This window comes from Callithrix jacchus, chromosome 7, assembly GCF_049354715.1.
Source record: "Callithrix jacchus isolate 240 chromosome 7, calJac240_pri, whole genome shotgun sequence".
Classification (NCBI taxonomy): Eukaryota; Metazoa; Chordata; class Mammalia; order Primates; family Cebidae; genus Callithrix; species Callithrix jacchus.
The window spans coordinates 117,864,592-117,883,718 of record NC_133508.1 but is presented as its reverse complement, the minus strand read 5'-3'; the positions used below and the strand labels follow the sequence as shown (position 1 = coordinate 117,883,718).

General features: G+C 34.1%; 1 long non-coding RNA gene across 1 annotated transcript in view; it reads left to right on the top strand.

Moving 5' to 3' along the window:
* The window catches only part of LOC118143000 (uncharacterized), a 90,666-nt gene extending 73,464 nt beyond the window's left edge, over positions 1–17,202 (top strand). Inside the window, exon 6 of the long non-coding RNA XR_008473000.2 lies at positions 16,915–17,202. This is a non-coding gene — a long non-coding RNA (uncharacterized LOC118143000). The remainder of the gene's footprint in view (positions 1–16,914) is intronic.
* Positions 17,203–19,127: the final 1,925 nt, after the last annotated feature.

The window sequence follows — 19,127 nt, the reverse complement described above, 5'->3', positions numbered from 1 at the left end:
CTACAAGGCTACAGTAATCAAAACAACATGGTACTGGTACCAAAACAGAGATATAGACCAATGGAACAAAACAGAGGCACCGGAGGCAACACAACATACATACAACTATACAATCTTTGATAAACCTGACAAAAACAAGCAATGGGGCAAGGACTCCATGTTTAACAAATGGTGTTGGGAAAACTGGCTAGCCATGTGCAGAAAGCAGAAACTGGACCCTTTCCTGACACCTTACACTAAAATTAACTCCAGATGGATTAAAGACTTAAACATAAGACCTGGCACCATAAAAACCCTAGAAGGAAATCTAGGCAAAACTATCCAGGACATAGGAGTAGGCAAGGACTTCATGAACAAAACACCAAGAGCATTGGCAACAAAAGCCAAAATAGACAAATGGGACCTAATGAAACTCCACAGCTTCTGCACGGCAAAAGAAACAGTCACTAGAGTGAATCGGCAACCAACAGAATGGGAAAAAATTTTCGCAGTCTACCCATCTGACAAAGGGCTGATATCCAGAATTTACAAACAACTCAAGCAGATTTACAGGAAAAAAACAAACAAGACCATTCAAAAGTGGGCAAAGGATATGAACAGATACTTTACGAAAGAAGACATATATGAGGCCAACAATCATATGAAAAAATGCTCATCGTCACTGGTCATCAGAGAGATGCAAATCAAAACCACATTGAGATACCATCTCACACCAGTTAGAATGGCGATCATTAAAAAATCTGGAGACAACAGATGCTGGAGAGGATGTGGAGAAAAAGGAACACTTTTACACTGTTGGTGGGAGTGTAAATTAGTTCAACCATTGTGGAAGACAGTGTGGCGATTCCCCAAGGCCTTAGAAATAGAAATTCCATTTGACCCAGCAATCCCATTACTGGGTATATATCCAAAAGACTATAAATCGTTCTACTATAAGGACACATGTACACGAATGTTCATTGCAGCACTATTTACAATAGCAAAGACCTGGAATCAACCCAAATGCCCATTGATAATAGACTGGATTGGAATAATGTGGCACATATACACCATGGAATATTATGCAGCAATCAGAAATGATGAGTTCGTGTCGTTTGTAGGGACATGGATGAATCTGGAAAACATCATCCTCAGCAAACTGACACAAGAACAGAAAATGAAACACCGCATATTCTCACTCATAGGTGGGTGATGAAAAATGAGAACACATGGACACAGAAAGGGGAGTACTAAACACTGGGGTCTATTGGGGGGAAAAGGGGAGGGCCAGTGGGAGGGGGAGGTGGGGAGGGATAGCCTGGGGAGAAATGCCAAATGTGGGTGAAGGGGAGAAGAAAAGCAAAGCACACTGCCATGTGTGTACCTACGCAACTGTCTTGCATGCTCTGCTCATGTACCCCAAAACCTATAATCCAATAAAAAATTAAAAAAGAAAAAAAAAAAAAAATCCCTGGTTAAAAAAAAAAAAAAATAGGTGGAAGAGGAGGTAAGACATAAGTGACATGGTACAATTGGAAATAATGCTTTTGTATACTTCTCTGCATGGTATATTTCATGTCTGCCACCATTCTAACTCTCATTCTGCCATGATTTTAAGAAAAAACAATTTTAAAATAATCTTAAGGCAGGTTGATAAAAGGACAGTGAAAGAGAATCAAAAGAAATTTATTTGGAATTATGCTGTGTCTTAAATACAGAAAATTTATTAAGTTTAAGCTAAACTGCATAAGGTTCAAAATATTTTTCTGTTTCTAAATGATACTAAGTATTCAATACTAAAGTTTAGTAATTCTGTAAGGTCACATTGAGCTATGTAACTGGATAATAATTGAAAGGGTAGTCTAGATTTTCTACCTTTGAAAATTGTTACCCTTTTTGATACATTTTAAAAGTGAAAGGATAAAAGAAGCTCACCACTTTCTCTAACTAACCACCTCCTGGTGATCTTTTCCTAACCACAGTTAGTGTTTTCACAGTTTGCACTTCTTCATTACACACATGCTGAAATGTTGCCCTAGGAACCAATGATTTTACTTATATAAGTTCTTTTCCCATCATCACGTACATTCTAACTTTCCTGAAACTCAGATATGTATTCTCTATTTATTACACATCTTCCCATCCTTGCCTCCACAAGATGCATTCTTAACTGAATTGAATTGTATAGCAAATTCTTAAAACTAAATGGTTTCTTTGAATGTATAATGGAATTACTAGGATACAAGACAATATTTGTGGGGGTGGAAGGGAAGTTTCAATGCTTTATGCGTATCACACAACATTCAAATTAAAACATATATTTGACATTTGCAGGGGATTTAGTCCTGCCATAATTTCATATGCAGGTGGAAGCTTAATAAATAATTTTTGGCGACAAGCCAAGAAATGCTGTATATAGGATTTGAACATATGCTCTATGATATTAATAATAAAACATATGTTTAAAAACATTTTTATCCAAGCCTGGGACATAATGCCTTCATCCTTTACTGAACATCTCCAAAAAGGCCTCCTCATCTTGAAATTAAAATGTTTTAAAATCTAGGAACATTCCCTTGCTCTAGTTCTTCTTCCTGCTTGCCAGTAATGTAACCTTCAAACAGGTAAGTCTGAGATTGCCTGCCTTGCTTAAAAAATTTCAAAATCTACAGCATGGCGCCCAGGACCCTTCATACATTTACAGTCTGATCCCAATAGCTTTTCCAGCCTTGTTTTGACTATGTTCCCACCCACCCTATTAAACAGCAATTTGTTCATCATTCTCTGAACACAACATGAAGTTTCACACTTCCATGCCCTTTTTTAGTATAAAGGAATCATCCTGGAATGTGTTTTCCAACTAACTCTACATCCTAAGCACAACTAAAACTCTAGCTCCCTTCTAAAAAGTTGTCTCCTCTGAGAATTCTTCCCCTATTTCCTGACCCTCCTCTCACCTGTCCTGTTTCACCTCTCAGCTAACTTTTCCAACTTGGTGACTCTCTTATTTGTATGTTCACACTCCCTGTGGCTTATCTGTAATGAGTATGGGTAATAGCTCAGCCAACAAGAATAACCATGGTTAAGTAATATTCTTTAGGCGATTCCTCATATCTATTTCACTCATTCTGAATACTTCATTTTACTGATTTTTTGGTAAATAGCTCTTAAATTTCAGAAACCACATGTTTCTGTAGGAAGAATTTGAACCTTAAAGTTATACATGATAAAGATATGTAGAAAATATGTAAAGTAAAATTTATTCAATTCATCTAGTTTCTTGGTTCGGAAGTAAATATTTTAAACAGCTTGATGTACATTCTGTCAGACCTCTTTTTGCTACACATAGTCTCAGATATAAAAAGCTAGTTGGAATTTTTTAGAAAAATCATATTTTTTAATATGCAGCTTTATTTTATCCAGTTGTAATTCTTTTTGTACATCCAAACAGCCAGATCTACCCTACATCTTTATAGCTTGTCTTATCCCTTATATCTTAAACCTCTAATGTCTCTATAGCTGAGCTATAGATTACTTATTTATTGTTTTTGATTAATATTTAGATCGTATTCAATAGCCAAAAAATGCTTCAGTATACTTTCTTGGATATATGTCTTTCCCCTGGTGCAGAACAAGATAGACACCAAAACCTAGGATCTATCTTGTTCTGCTCCCTATTCTTTAGAATAATAAGAGTCATAAGTCAGAAAAAAATAAATATAAAAGGAGATTGATTAATCGCATAATATGAAAAAAAGTTGCATATATGACTCATTTAAATATGATATATGTAGCAAACCATAAATATTAAGTAGCAGAGTTCTCATTCAGTTTTCCAATTCCCCCTCACTTAATCTTTGCAGCTCTTAGCCTGTGTGACTGAAGAAACTGTATTTTATCTAATTTGGAGTATTTCTTTTCCTTAGCAATCAACAATCAATAGTCTCCTCTACCCCTGTTTTTTTTTTTTTTTTTTTTAATTTCATGAGATACTTATTCCACACTTATCTTTTTTTTTTTTTTAATTTTTATTGCATTTTAGGTTTTGGGGTACATGTGCAGAACATGCAAGACAGTTGCATAGGTACACACATGGCAGTGTGTTTTGCTTCCTTTCTCCTCTTCACCCACATTTGGCATTTCTCCCCAGTCTATCCCTCCCCATCTCCCCCCCACCCCGCTGGCCCTCCCCTTTTCCCCCCAATAGACCCCAGTGTTTAGTACTCCTCTCCCTGTGTCCATGTGTTCTCATTTTTCATCACCTGCCTATGAGTGAGAATATGCAGTATTTCATTTTCTGTTCTTGTGTCAGTTTGCTGAGAATGATGTTCTCCAGATTCATCCATGTCCCTACAAACGACACAAACTCATCATTTCTGATTGCTGCATAATATTCCGTGGTGTATCCACACTTATCTTAACTGGGATAATCTTTTTAAAAAATTTAGGGTATTGCTAATTAAAGACTATTCCCAGTTCCTGCATCACTACTGCCAGGGGTTAAATGCATAGTTTCCAGTCACTGCATGTAATGGGAGTTACCTTCCTATGCTGCATTGCAAAATGCTAGTTTATTTTCATCAGATTATGAAGGTTATAACCGTTTTCAGGACTCTGAGGCATTCTGCTTTAGTTTTCAGCTGTATTTATGTCTCCGAATACTTGTATCTTTGCGTGGACAGCTACTTTTAGTTTATTTTTTGCTGCTATTTGCCACTCTTCCGGCAGAGAAAATTGTGCTATTTTTCAGAGGAAGAAATAACTCCCAGAGTGAGGATTCTCCATGAGGAAGATCCATGTGGAGAAACACTATTTTACACCCCTCTGGCTATAGCAGCCTCTGCTTTTACTATTTAACTATTTCTTACTACCCTATAGTAGGCTTTAATATGACATAAATCAGATTGTATTGTGTCTATGTGAACATGTCCTTATCCTGGCAGAAATGTGAGCTACTTTTAGAAATGGTGAATTCATCATTGTTCCCCACTACTAGGCAGAATATTTGACTCAAATTACTCAATCATTCTTTGATGAAAGAAAAAATATATACCCAAATGAATAAAGTTAACATTTATTAAGGATGGAATTTTAAACAGTGCATTTTTATGTTAGAGGTATTGATAAGATTGATTCAGTTGGAATTGTTATTTGGCAAGAAAACAGTAACCATAGCTTAATCTAAACTACAGTGTTTTAAGTTTCTCATAAGCCCTGAACAACGTTTTTGGGGAGTGTGTCTTTTTTAATAATAAAGAAGAGAAGAAAGAAAAGAATAAGGAAGAGAAGAAAGGAGAAAAATTTCTTGCTACAATATACTGAAAATCCAAGGGTGGATTTTTTAAATCTCTTGCACAGAAGCAATATTTTATTTTTTAAAAGAAGAAAAAAGATGATGTGCATGAAGAAAAGTTACAGTCAAATTAATATTTTGAGCAAATAATGGCTATTTGGGAAAAGAAGTCTTTATGCTTATACTTCAAGTTGAGGAATAATTTTCTCTGATCATATTAGAGCTTATTCTTTACAGTTATGTTCTTCATGTTTATCTCAGAAGACAAATTAGAAGGCAGCAAGAAGGGGCAATCTACAATTTTGTCAAAACCAACTGTTCAACCATGTTCTCAGTGAATATGTTGACCATCTGATGATAGAATGAACACATAATGGAGGCAGCAAACCATGAAGGCTGTTCAAACCCTTCATTTTCATTTTCATTTGTGCTTGTTTCCTCAGCCATCCTTCTGCAAATAATTGTATCTCTCTGTAGGAACAATTTTGACTGTCATTGCTCTTAGATGCTTTCTTTAAATGTACTCTTTGAAAAAATATGACTGGAAATGATTTCTGAAGCTGTGTATACAATGCCTTAACCTCAGAACTTGAACATGCTGATGCCTCTCTTTAATGAGAATAGAAACTAGCAAATGAAGTTTCCCATGAATTCAGCCTCCTGTATAAGTTTGAGAAAAATCCATATTTAACTTTCCAAAATTTATTTCTGGTCACCAGTAGTAGTTTGTACCATAGACAAATTCTATACATATCCACTTACCTTTGTAAAAACTCTCTGATTAGCTTGTATATTTTAACATTTTTCTATGAAATGCATAAGTAGATATTTGTTTATCTACTTATATTGTTTTATACAGTCAAAAATTAATTGACTTTCATAATCATTTTTGTAGTATGCTTTCTCCATCTAATTTTTTGAGTAAGTAAACTGTAGAAATGGAAACAACAGCCTCCAAATGAATTAGTTTGAAAATATTACAGGTAAGTTTCTTTTATGATTTCTTTGTCCAGAGCGCTACTAATATTTTATTTTTTATTTTGAATTGTTTCCACTATGGTAATTTTGAGTAAAAGGCAGTCAGAATCCTCAATGTCTGCTTAAAGACATATTGTCCAGTGAAATTCATAATATTCTATAAGGGGCAATTTATACTGATATATTTACAGTATTTCCCTTCCCTTGTCTCTTTGCATACTAAAAAATGAACAAATGTAGGAATATAGTGGATTCACTACATAATATTAGTTTGAAAAATATGTGAATAACACATTGGGATAATATCAAACTTTTTAGCCTTTATCATAACTGTTTTATCAGTATGCAGGAATCTTCAAAATAGAAAGCAATTATGCATCTTTAGTGAAGCTTTTTTTTACTGACTAAAGTGATTGACCTAGCAGTTCTAAAACCCCATGGAATTATATCAAACTGGCACAAGACATCCAATTGTCAATTTTAGTTGACATATTAATCCATCTCTCCCTTGGCTATGCTTTAGTAAGTCAACTGCATTGTATTAATCAGAAGGCTAGTGGGTGTAATTGGATAACAACTGTGTAAAAGGGGAAGAGTGTGGGAAAATTGTATAAATTCATGTCTGTCTTAGGACCGAAGTAGAAATGTATAAATAAATCTATGAGTTGGCCATTAATTCATATGGATTAATATCAGAAAGCTATAATCTCTGAAGATACTTTCTAAATGAATTAAGTTAATATAATTTTCAAAAAATATGGAAATGTAGGAACTTATGAGCAGACATTTAGTATCTATGCATTCTTATGTGTTACATAAAAACAATAAGAATTTTCTGCACCTTCATTAGTTAGGGTGACCAATCTAAAACTGTCCATTCTAAGCTAAGTTCAAACTCTACTTGTTATTTACTACTGAATGTCATTTGGAGATTTATTTCCTAGCATGTTATTATGTTCTGGTTTATGATATGTTTCCAGAGAGTTAACACTTTTTTGTCATTATTAATTCAAAACATATTTATTAATTCTAGTTAAGAATTTAGAAGTGCTTTTACTATTTTGCCTCTCTAGCTCCCAAAAGAGATGTATGGTGTGGATTTATCAAATTAGTACATGGTTATGACTTATTTATTCTGAAGTGATAGAACGTTCAAAGTATGTTTAAGAAAATTGTAACAGTGAGAAATTTCATATATTTTTCTCTTTTCCCAGTCTTCTGATTTTCTTTCTCATCTTACCTCTAAGAAGCTTTAAAATATTGGCCAGGTTAAAATGATACATAAAAATTCAAACTTTTTTTTATCCCTGATAATAACTTGTGGTAAGAAATGAATTTGGGATGGATATGGAAAGATGTAAGAGGAACTTGACACACCAGTATAGTCGAAACTTACATTATAATTGTTCTTCATAAGGTACTTTAAAATTACTTTTAAGGTTTGACATCTGAGTTTTACCCAAGAGTATTGTTTACTCAGATGACAGAAAACAATTTAACTTATGATAACTGTACATAATTAGAAGACATTTAGTCATTTTAATTTTACAAATGGATTTTCCAGAATGATATGTTTCGAATCTTTCTATATGTGTGTAAGGAAAGAAAGAAAATAGAAGTAGTTAGAGCTCAATTATAAGCTATATTTGTCACCATGTAATCATAACCTTTTTCATTTATGTTTCAATCGCAAATGTCATTTCCACTCTTTAAGGATTTTTATGAAGTTGTTAGTAACATAACATCTAGAATGTAGGCCTGGAAAGCAGAGGAGCATATTGAGTAGATGGAATGGAATATCTCTGCACACCACGTCCACTAAAATGCACGTATATTGCTCAAATTCTAAGAATTCCATCTTGAATTAAATTTTATGGTACGACAATATTATTGATAAATTCTGGAATAAAGTTTAAATAATAGCAGCCTTATACTTGGAGCATCTGAAAGTTCTGTGTTTGCAGATATAGAGTTTATGGATTTTTATGTGACAGGGAAAGCTCTTCAGCAATAAAGTAATGGTGGATGGAAACAGCCTAGTTCATTAAGAGGCTTCAAGACTCTGAGGAGGGGGTGGTTAGAGCCAATGCTAAATGGGCAGTAGAGTATCTCTTAAAGACAAAGCTCTAAAATTGATGTGAACTTAGAAGTGGATGCCTTAGGCTGTATTATCATCTTGCAAATAAACACTTATCTTTGAGGACACTATTTTTTAATAGTGAGCAAATAATCTGCAATTTAGATAGATAAAAAGAGATATGCATATTAGTCTCTGATGTTTGAAGGGAAATTCAAAACAAGCTTCTTGGTAAATTTTTTGTGTCTATGTGCAGAACTACAACATTCCTTTGCTTTAGATAAAGCATTAACATCAGTCCAAATCAGTAAAGAGAGTCAAATTTTCAACAGGAATTTTTGATAGTTTTAGATCAAAGGATTAGCCCATATTCAATGATATAACTAAAGTGTCTGCAGGGATTGCTTTGGATGCTTACATAGTAGCTGTGTCTTCACTTTTCAAGGTAATGTTTCACAGTACATTGATTTAAAAAATATGTGTAATCCAAAATAGAATTGAATTCAGCTTTTTTGTTCTTTCCACCATGTAACTTTAAATAGTTTATTAGAAATGATTGGCAGCTGGATTTCAAATTTCATATATTTCATTTCAGAGGGAAATAAAATTCCTTCTTGTTGAACCATGCATTTTGCATGAAGTTTTGTATTTAATTTGTTAGATCATTTTCCTTCTGCTTGGACATATACTCAGTAAGATTTTGGTTTTCTTTTCTTGATTGTTGTTAATGTTGCTCTGATTTTTTTTTCTCTCAACAACCGATACTTTATAATAGGACAACCAACACCATTATCAAGATAGATGAGATGTGTTATAATCACAGACAATACTTTTATAATTATAAAATCAGTAAAAAGAATGCCAGAGTGGGAGAGGAGTGACCAAAAAAAAATCACACAAAAGTCAAAGTAAGTGCTATTGGACACTTACTGCACATACTATACAAAAGTTAAGATACTGATTTTTAAATATCCATACTTTATTCCTTAGAAAGGAAATGAAACAAATATAATGCAGTTAGGAAGGCAAGTTACATCATTACAAAAGTGAGTGAATTGAAACATTTTTCAGGCTACTCAGTGGTTGTCATACTTGAATTACCAATGCAACCAGACAAATGACCAACCACCAAGGTTTTGCTTCCGATGCTGCTTGTCTCAGAGTCCTTTATTATTTCCTTTGGGTTTTCTTTGCATATTTTACCCTTGCTTCTCTCAGAATATAAGTTGTCTAAGCTGTATTCAGTTACAATTACATAAAGTCAAAATCAGTGCTAAATAAGGATATTTAATAATTACCGGTGAGCTTAATCCCAACCATGTAATTCATAGTGTATAAACCCTGAGTTTAAATGAAATCATACAGTTTCATAAAGGATATTCTATGAGGTTTTTGTCTTTCAGCACTTCAGCATAACAATTAAATTAGATTGCACAAAAAATTAAAAGCATTTTCCATAAAGCCATTGATCAAATTTAAAAAACTAGCTCTTATTATGTTTTTAAAATCAAATTGTATTAAGCTAATTTTCTTTATTCTTATTTATTCAATGACTATGTAATTAAATCCATTCTTCTCTATTATGCCATTATTCATATATAAATACTATCACAGTAAGGTTTTTGCAACATCCAACTAAAATGTCTAAGAAAAGATGTATTCTGAGACTAGAGTGACGAAGAGATTGTAAAGCTATTGCTGAATTAGCTAAACTTGCCATACTGATTAAAGTAAGCATTTAGGTTTCACACACACAGGAAACTTCTAGTTTTCTTTTTCTGAGTTACTGTCAATTATTAAAATGGCATGTTTAACTGCTGCTTCTGCTCTTCAAAAATGTTTATACAAGAATGATTGGGTATTGCCAATGAAAATTATGCAGGAAATAGTTTACCTATGAAAACGACTATGCTGTTATACTAATTTGTACTAACATTTTAAAATCTTATATTAACACATATGTTAGAAGATTTGCTGCTGATAGATCACTGTAATGAATGCATGTGGGACTGTATAGACTTGAGGAAAGTAAATTCACTATGGTCATAAACATGGACCTTGCTTTCTGACTGTTTTGGCCTCTTTCACTTAGATAACCACTAGGTAGGGCTAACCTGGAATTTATTTATCATAGTGGTTTCCAAGGTACCTCCAAAGCACATTCTATTTCCTACTAATTTCCACTAACTTCCTTTCCAACTTTTCTTTTACCAATATCTTTCTGACTCAGTTCCGATTCCGAGGCCTACCTTAAACATGCTTCTTTGCCTGGCTCTTTTCATCTCTGGTATTTCCATCTCTTTTCTATTCTTCCAAACTGTCCAAAGTTATATTCTGAATGATAAGTCAACCAGTAGATGAGATACATATGCAGGGAACTACCCTGCCCTTCATTGTTTCTGGCTCTTCAAACGATCTAATTCAGTAATAAATATGAAAATTTCCAAGTTTTCTATTAGGACTCTTATTGCTGTGCTTAACATTTTAATATTTTATATAAAGTTTCTGACATTTTAGTTCCATTTATTTTAAAAAGTCTAAATTAATTTGACTTTACTTTAAACACATTTGACTATTCTCTCACATCTACAGCCAATGTAGGATTATAACAATCTTTAGAGACACCATAAATGTTTGAGGTACGTCAGATCTGTAGTCCACAGCAATAGGTGTCCAGATGAGGATTTTTTTAAATATCAGATTTATACTTTATTATAATTTTGAAGTTTAGATGGGCTTTCTAAAAAATGAAAAATTATTCACATGAAAGTGATTAAAAACTTGAGTAAAGCTATAAGGAATCAGAAAAATGATCATTGTAATATATTAGTACCTATTCACATAATTCTTTTTAGTCTTTTATGTTTTTATATCATAAGGTAATGCTGAATATGCAAGCTAGTATCTTGCCTTTAAAACATTTATTTTTATGTAGTTTTATATCACAGGTATTTCTTTATATTCTATATAGATACTTCTGGTAATATTTAGAACTTAGACTCTGGAGGCTACAAACCTAAACTTTGTTCCTGGCTTTGCTCCTTTTAGCTGCATAACCTTGCATAAACTCAAGTTCTGTGAGCCTCCGTTCTTATATATATGCCACAGAGATAATTATAAGGCAATGATGGCTAATTTTATGTGTCTACTTGAAGGGCATTTTGGATGAGATTAACATTTATATCAGTGAACTTTGAGAAAGCAGATTGCCCTCCAAGATGTGAATGGGCCTTATATAATTAGCCTTATACAATCTACTTTTCAGTAGAACTGAAAAGAATTTAAAAAACAGGCCACCCCAAGCGAGAGGGAATCCCCCCATAGAGTGTCTTTGGACTGGGTCTGCAATATTGGCTTTCCTGGGTCTTCAGCCTACTGGTTCTCACTGCAGATATTAGAGTTGTCAGCCTTCATAATTGTGCAAGTTAAGTTTTTATGGTCAATCTCTGTGTGTGCGTGTGCGTGTGTGTGTGTGTGTATGTACATGTGTATCTTAATGATTTTGTTTTTCTGGAGAACCCTGAATAATACAAGTGCCTACTTCTTTGAGTTGTAAAAATTAAATGAAATAATAAATGTAAAGTACTCAGTTCTTGTCATATAATTAATGCTATATAAGAATAAGCTAGTCTTCCTTATAATGCTTTTCATAATATTTAAAAGGCTATATATTTTTAAACTACAAATAATGCTGTAATGAACATCTGAAGTCATCTTTTTTATTTTTCTAAATTTCTGGTTGTTTCCATAAGAAAAGATTCATAGGCATAGAATTACTGGGTTAATAGAAGCAGCTATTTAAATTCCCCTGCAACAGTTTGGCAAATTAATTTCCAGAGAAATCACCACATTATTCTCAAGCCATATATGAAGGAGCCACACTAACTGCACCCATGTCACATGATGTCATTATGAAGTGATGCTCTTTCCTTTTTCTGTATTGACATAAATTGTGCTTCTCAGATTTAGAGAGGGTTTTCAGGAAATTACTATGTTACTGTGTCATATACAGCATGCAGTGTTCTCGTCCTGCATCTGGAAATCCTCTGGTATACTTGTGTTGCTTTCCATATTACAAAAAAATAAGCTCTTGTTACTATGCATGGCTACTCACATGAATAAATAAAGCATATTTCTACATCAGCAATATGTGGAGGTATTCTGGCCAATAGTTCTGTCCCATATACCCATTTTACAATTACACAGGTAACCTGAACAGTTCTTCATACTTACCAAACTTCTGCTTCTCATTGATTTATCTTCCTTATAAATCATTAGTTGAGTTTACTAAACACTTTGCTCCGGATTTTCTTATTGCTGTGTGTGTGTGTGTGTGAACATGTTTTGCGGTAAGTCAGTTTCTTGTGATCTAACCTCCAGCTTCTACTGGCAAGTAAGCTCCTCAAAGGCAGACATGAGATCACATTTATTTTACATTAAAACATGACTAAAAAAATACAAGTGCTTACAAGTAAATACAGGCTAAAATTGTCAATACTTTTAAATTCTCGGCATGCACTGAAACGTGCTGATGGGTGAATTTATTGTTTCAATGAATTGGCAGGCATTTGAAAGCAAAGATGAAGGTTTCTAAAGGAATGCCCTGACCGCAGGAAAGAATGGCTAAAGAGATCTTTTTCTTAATTTACTACTCTTAATCTTCCATGGTTTTAGAGATTATTACTTCACTGAACATTAAACCAAAGAAATAGCAAAAGCCAGAAAGAAAAAAATAGCAAGAAGTATAGATAAGTAGAATTGAGAGTTCTAAAAATTTTCTTGATGCTCATTTCTTTAGTTTTAGCTTATAAAGTATCTTTCTAGATATAAGTTGCAGGTAATAGAGCTCCATATTCCCCAAGGTTTCTGTTGCTTTCTGTGATGTGGCCTTAAAGTCAGAAGCTGGATGATTTAGCTTTAGAAATTTTTAATGTTCAGTAGAATTTTTTAAGCAGATTACAAAACAAAAATTCCAAAGGAGAATTCATTCTTTTAAATGACAACAAACTTAGCTTTGAAAACAACAAAAAATGGAAAAAGGTGTTGTAGGGGATGTTTCTGGATAACTGTGGCTGTATAATGAGTGGAGCCAGGATGAGACAACAGAAGTCACAGAATTCAGGTATAGAAGAATGACAGTTGGCTGTGTGTATCTTGCAGCTTATTCATGTCAAACAATACTGCATTTATTGGTCCATCTCCCTTTATGCCACAAACAGTACCAGGATTTCTGACTTGTTAGTAAATTTTAATTAAATCACAGTAAGATTAACCAAATTTAACTGAGTGAAAGAATCTTTGTAGTTTCTTCTACTGTATTGTTTATAGGGTACATCATTGTCTCAGTTAAGAAACATGTCACTGTGAATAATAAAGCAGTAACAGTATTTTAGTGTTTTCTAGGTGTCATGCACAATATTCGGCATTTTATGTAGAGCATTTTTTAATCATCTCTTTCAATTATTCCATGAAGTAGGCTGTTACGACATAAATGAGAAAATTGTGGTTAACTTGCATATGGCAGAACTGGGTTGCAAAAATATACAATGAGAGCTAGCAAAATATGTGTTTAGGATAAAAGTCCACTTTTAGTGTTAAGAAGCATGTATTCTTTCTCTCTATTTCTTCACAGAACACTGTTTTTATGTCAAATTTTCTCCATCTTCACTTGCAGGTGGTCACTTGATCTGTCCAAATTAGAAAAGAATGGCACCTACATGGTCCCTAGATTTTCTAGGTTGATATTTCAATAACTGTTTCATACACCCTGAAGACAAAATAGATACTTGTTTCATTTATTAAGTAATTAAGTTAGAACAACTTAATAAGCATTTGGAAAAAATGCACAGAAATTAAAAGAAAAAATCTTATTTTATTTTAGATAACTACAATTACAAACAAGTGGGATGCCTATGCCTGAGTACTACATACTCAAACAGTATAATTTGATCAAATACCACCATCTTAATTTCCTGTGACACATTGTTTTTTGCATGAGACTTGTTTTTTATCACAGCGATTGCCAAAATCCTAGCTTTGCAAATACATGACACCACTACAAATAATGTTAACAACCCAATGTTCAAATTTTGAACTCCCTTTAACTAGCAGTTTGCATGGTATTTGACAGAGGTTGAATACTTCAACATTTAAAAATTCCTTACAGTGGTTCTGTGAGTTTCTTGTAGCACCCAAGGCTACACAAAGTTTGGAAACCATGGGAATATACGTTTTGTGCTGGTCTCCAAGGCACATTATTTATATGGAAATCTTCTTCTGTATTGGCAGAGAATGTTCAGGAATTGACACTTTTATATATAGATATTCCCAATTATGGCTGAGATAAATAAAGTCATTAAATTTTGACTCTATCACAAGTTTCTAACTCTCAGTTGTTGTTATCTTTTTTGAAATTAAGAGAGAAAAGCAGGCAATAAATACTGACCTGTATAGATTATTATAAGTTCTCAATTAAGTAGTAGATCCACTTTTATTTCTTCCATCTGACACTAACCGCCATAAAACCATGGGCAATCACTTTGCCTGTCTAGCATTAAGCTTCCTCATGGATGAAATGAGGGGCTTGAGCTATGTTGCCTCTGAAAAAAGTTCCTGCTCTACATGTCTTTGTTTTCAGGACACTCAATAGATTTCTTTGACTTTGTTCATCTAACACGAAGTTTTTTGCTAATATTCTGTACATACTGGCATTTACTACATATTGACATTTAGTTAAAGCCATACCCACAACACTGATTTGTATTATCATATTTTTTACAACACTCATTAATTATTTTTCTTTCTTTGCAATTTCTTTGGATTGGAATTATGTCACAGGCAGCAGTTGTGTATGTGTGTTTATCTTTTGAACTGCTACACACATTAAAAAACCATCAAAATCTTCAATAACGGAAAAGTCAACAGTTTGGAATTATCCTTTTTTTTCACAGAAAGTTATATAGATCATATTTCATTTTGAATAGAAATTTCAATATTTATTTTTAACTCATGTGAGTATCCCATCAGACATAATTTTGTCTTCAAAATTTTGGTTGTTTGACTGTATTTTCTTTGGAATGCATATAAAGGAGCCACTGAGAAACAGAATCTCAGTCTATTTTATCAAGAAATGAAAAGGAAGAGAAAAAAGAGCAGATGTATCTCAGGGAAGAGAAAAAAAGGATGGGAATCTCTAAAGAGGATGGGCTGTAACAAGATTTACTCTCTAGCATAACCATATTGGAAGAAGCAATTTAAATGCATATGGCAATCTGAGTCTATTACTACTTCAAAATCCTACCAATTTTCTAAGTTTGCTGAAATCTGTTGACTCATTTAGAATAAGGAACACATTTGGGAGAAAAAATTGCTCATAAAAATTTTTAATTAAGACTTTTTGATATTTAATACTTTGACTTTTCCAAACCTCATCAAGTATTAAGTAAAAAGATTTATATTGGCAGAAATAACTAAATGTTTTCTACCTTCCTCAAGAATTTCAACCAATATAGAATAGGAATCCCCAAGAGCAACTCAATGAGCTAAAAAAAAAATACTTTGTTCATACTTAGTAACTTCTATTTTAGAGGCTACGTGGATTTCATTCCTAAAGCAACAATTGCAGGTTCAGTATGGGGCCCACTGTGACAAACAGCAATGGTGGTGGGACTGGCATTACTTAATACCACCTCAAGTTCCTAAATACGGTTCTGAAATCTGCATCTATAATCTTGGCTTAAATTTTAACCTGTAGACTTTAACCATCTGCAGGGCATCTCTGCCTAGATTTTATAAACTGTAAGAATTTCTAGTGCAACAAATCAGAACAGAACAGTATAAATTTCCAGTCAGACCCGCATGGCCCTGCCCCTGTGCTACCCATTGCAGCCACCAGCATCACCATGCCTCCAAAGATTCAAAAAGCCATTTTTAAGTCCAAATATGTCATCAACTTTCACATTCAATAGGAAACCAAGCCCTGTTCATTTTTGTTCCATGATATTTATATAGTCTGTCTGCTAGTCTTCATTCCCACATTATTGCCTTGGTTATATCCCTTCCTATTCTGCTAATGTCCTAATTAGTCTCCTCATACTCTACTCCTTTTCACATTTAATTTAATCTATATGCTAACTTCATAATTTTCTTTCTGCAACAGAGCTGTGTAATTTTTGTTGTCTACAAAAGAAACCAAAAAAAAAACCTTCCACCTTCACAAAACAAAACAAAATGTGAACTCCCATTGCATTTAAGTCTCAATGCAATCTGATCTCCAGCTTATGTTTCTAGATTTATTCCCCTAGATCTCCCATTCACACTCACACTTCGGGTTTTCTAGTAATAGAAAAACTCACTCTTCGTCTGTATTTGTCTGACAGTTGCTTAGCCCAACCTCTGAATTCCAATACCTCAGCCTGAAATGCTGAGGAACCACTCTTCTACCGCCTAAATTCTTTGTTAAAATTCTGCTCAGTTTACTCTAATTAGGGTCCAAAAAGTATGGAACCTTATCCAATAACAAATAGAATGACTTGATTCCCTTGCAATATTCCTATAACATGTAATTTTTAATTCTATTATATTGCAGGCTGATTTGCATCGAGACTATCTCTTCCTATGAGAGTATGAGCTCCTTGAACAAAGGAATCACATCATCTTCATCTTTGTACTAATCTATTTCATGGGCAGATGCAGAATAAATAGTTGCTATGATGAAGTTAATTACAGATTGACCAGATAGAATTATTACAAGATTGAGTGAGTTGATCAAGCTCAGAGAGGACAAATATTTCCCCCAGACCCTTTGATCACAGTGCCTCTGATATCAGCAGGGAAGCTGCTCCCATGATTATAAGAAGCCACTGAAACTGGAAGGAGCAGAACACAGAGCTCCCCGTCTTTGCCCCAGTGGGGAATTCTTCCCACACCATGGCAGGGAGTCTAGTTAGGATCCTTGATGTTTCTGCTACAAACTTTATCATCAAAAATGGTTGCATCAGGTTCTGTGTCTCTTGCCATAACTCTGTTTCAAATCTAAAACTTACAAAATGCGTTTGGCAGAAACGAAGTACAGCAGAACTCCTGAGATGAGAAGATTGGGAAGTATAGCTTGGATTTTCTAGCCTCTTCAGTACAAGATAGAACACCACCAAGTGTCTGGAATGGAGGTTATGTGTAGCCAATGCACAGTACCTACAAATTCTCTGCTGGAAATATTTGTCATCCATACATACCCTTCATCCCAAGTTTAGGCTTTCAAACAAGAGCATTTGGAATCACAATATGATGGCAGCTAACATGATATGATATTCCTATATAAATTAAATTGAGTTTTTTTTAAATTGCATTTTAGGTTTTGGGGTACATGTGAAGAACATGCAAGATAGTTGCATAGGTACACACGTGGCAGTGTGATTTGCTGCCTTTCTCCCCTCCACCTACATCTGGCATTTCTCCCCATGCTATCTCTCCCCAAATTCAATTGAGTTCTATCAAGCATGGTTTTCATCTCTGTGTGATCATGTATCCTCTAATTCTGTCAGAACCCTGAACCAAGGATGAAATTATAAAGTTAACCACCACCCACATTGAAGATAAAATTATAGGCGAAAGGATGAGATGAAGGAAAAAAAGTGAAGTTAGCTGATAAAAATATACACATAACAGAACAAGGAACAATACGTTAGGTACTGAAGACCTCATTTGTACAGCTGGTAGTGATATCTTAGTTAATATTTATGATTTGGTCCTGCTCTTTCAGGTCTGTTCTTTACTTCTCATCCAGTGACTAACAGGACTTTTTATTTGGATGAGTGATTCAAACATTCATATCTGAATGGTCTGAGTTTTTAGAAGATCTCCTTACATCGAAGTGCTGTATTTTTCCATTATTATTATTATTTGCAATGAATATGGCAGTTCTATCAGGCACACAAAGGAATGCACTGGGTTCCAGATCTTTCCTATGTCCCTAATGCACAATAGTCACCTTATTTCCCCTGATTAATGAGGACCAATCACACTCACCCACCCTGTAAAATTCTTTGTAAATATTGAATAAATATTATGAGAAACGGGAATGGCCAGGTGGCAAGCTCAAGTCTGACTCCAATTGAGCTATCATTGTGTTTCCTGATGGAAGAATTTCTTCTTGAGTACTAAGATCTCCAAGCCAGGAGAGGTTAAGGTCACAGGGATTGAAAGCAGCATTTTGTAAATGAGTCATAAAGTGGAATCGTGAGAGGTGAACTCCCTACCCACTTTCTTACCTCCCAGACTCATGTATTTCAGCTGTGACAAAAACAAAACAAAACAAAACAAAACACCATTATGCTTATTGGTTAAGAAGTTAATCCGTATGTACACATCAGGCTATTTTTTAGTTAGCAGCATTACTGAGCAGCACATATAGCCTTCCACTCTTTTAAAGGCGTCCCAAACTCTGGATGATGGAGTACACAAAATGACCCTTCAGTGCTGTGACAATTATCCCTGTGTTCCACTTCTTTTGCTCTAAAGCAAACTTCTTGGTCAGAAGGAATGTGGATATATTAGTGTGAAGAATGAATGTAGTAAACTCAGAAATGTTGTTTGTAGAATCACTGTGGGCAAAGAATACACATCTGTATGCAGAATAAGTGTGTTCACTATGGGCAAATTGCTACTTATTCTATTATTGAAAGAATACACATAAGCAACATTTTGCCGGGAGGTAGGTGTTTTTTCCAAGTTATGGTGTTGTATTAGAGGTCCAACATTACTTTATCTGCTAGTAAATAGGGTACTTAGGCTATGAAATAT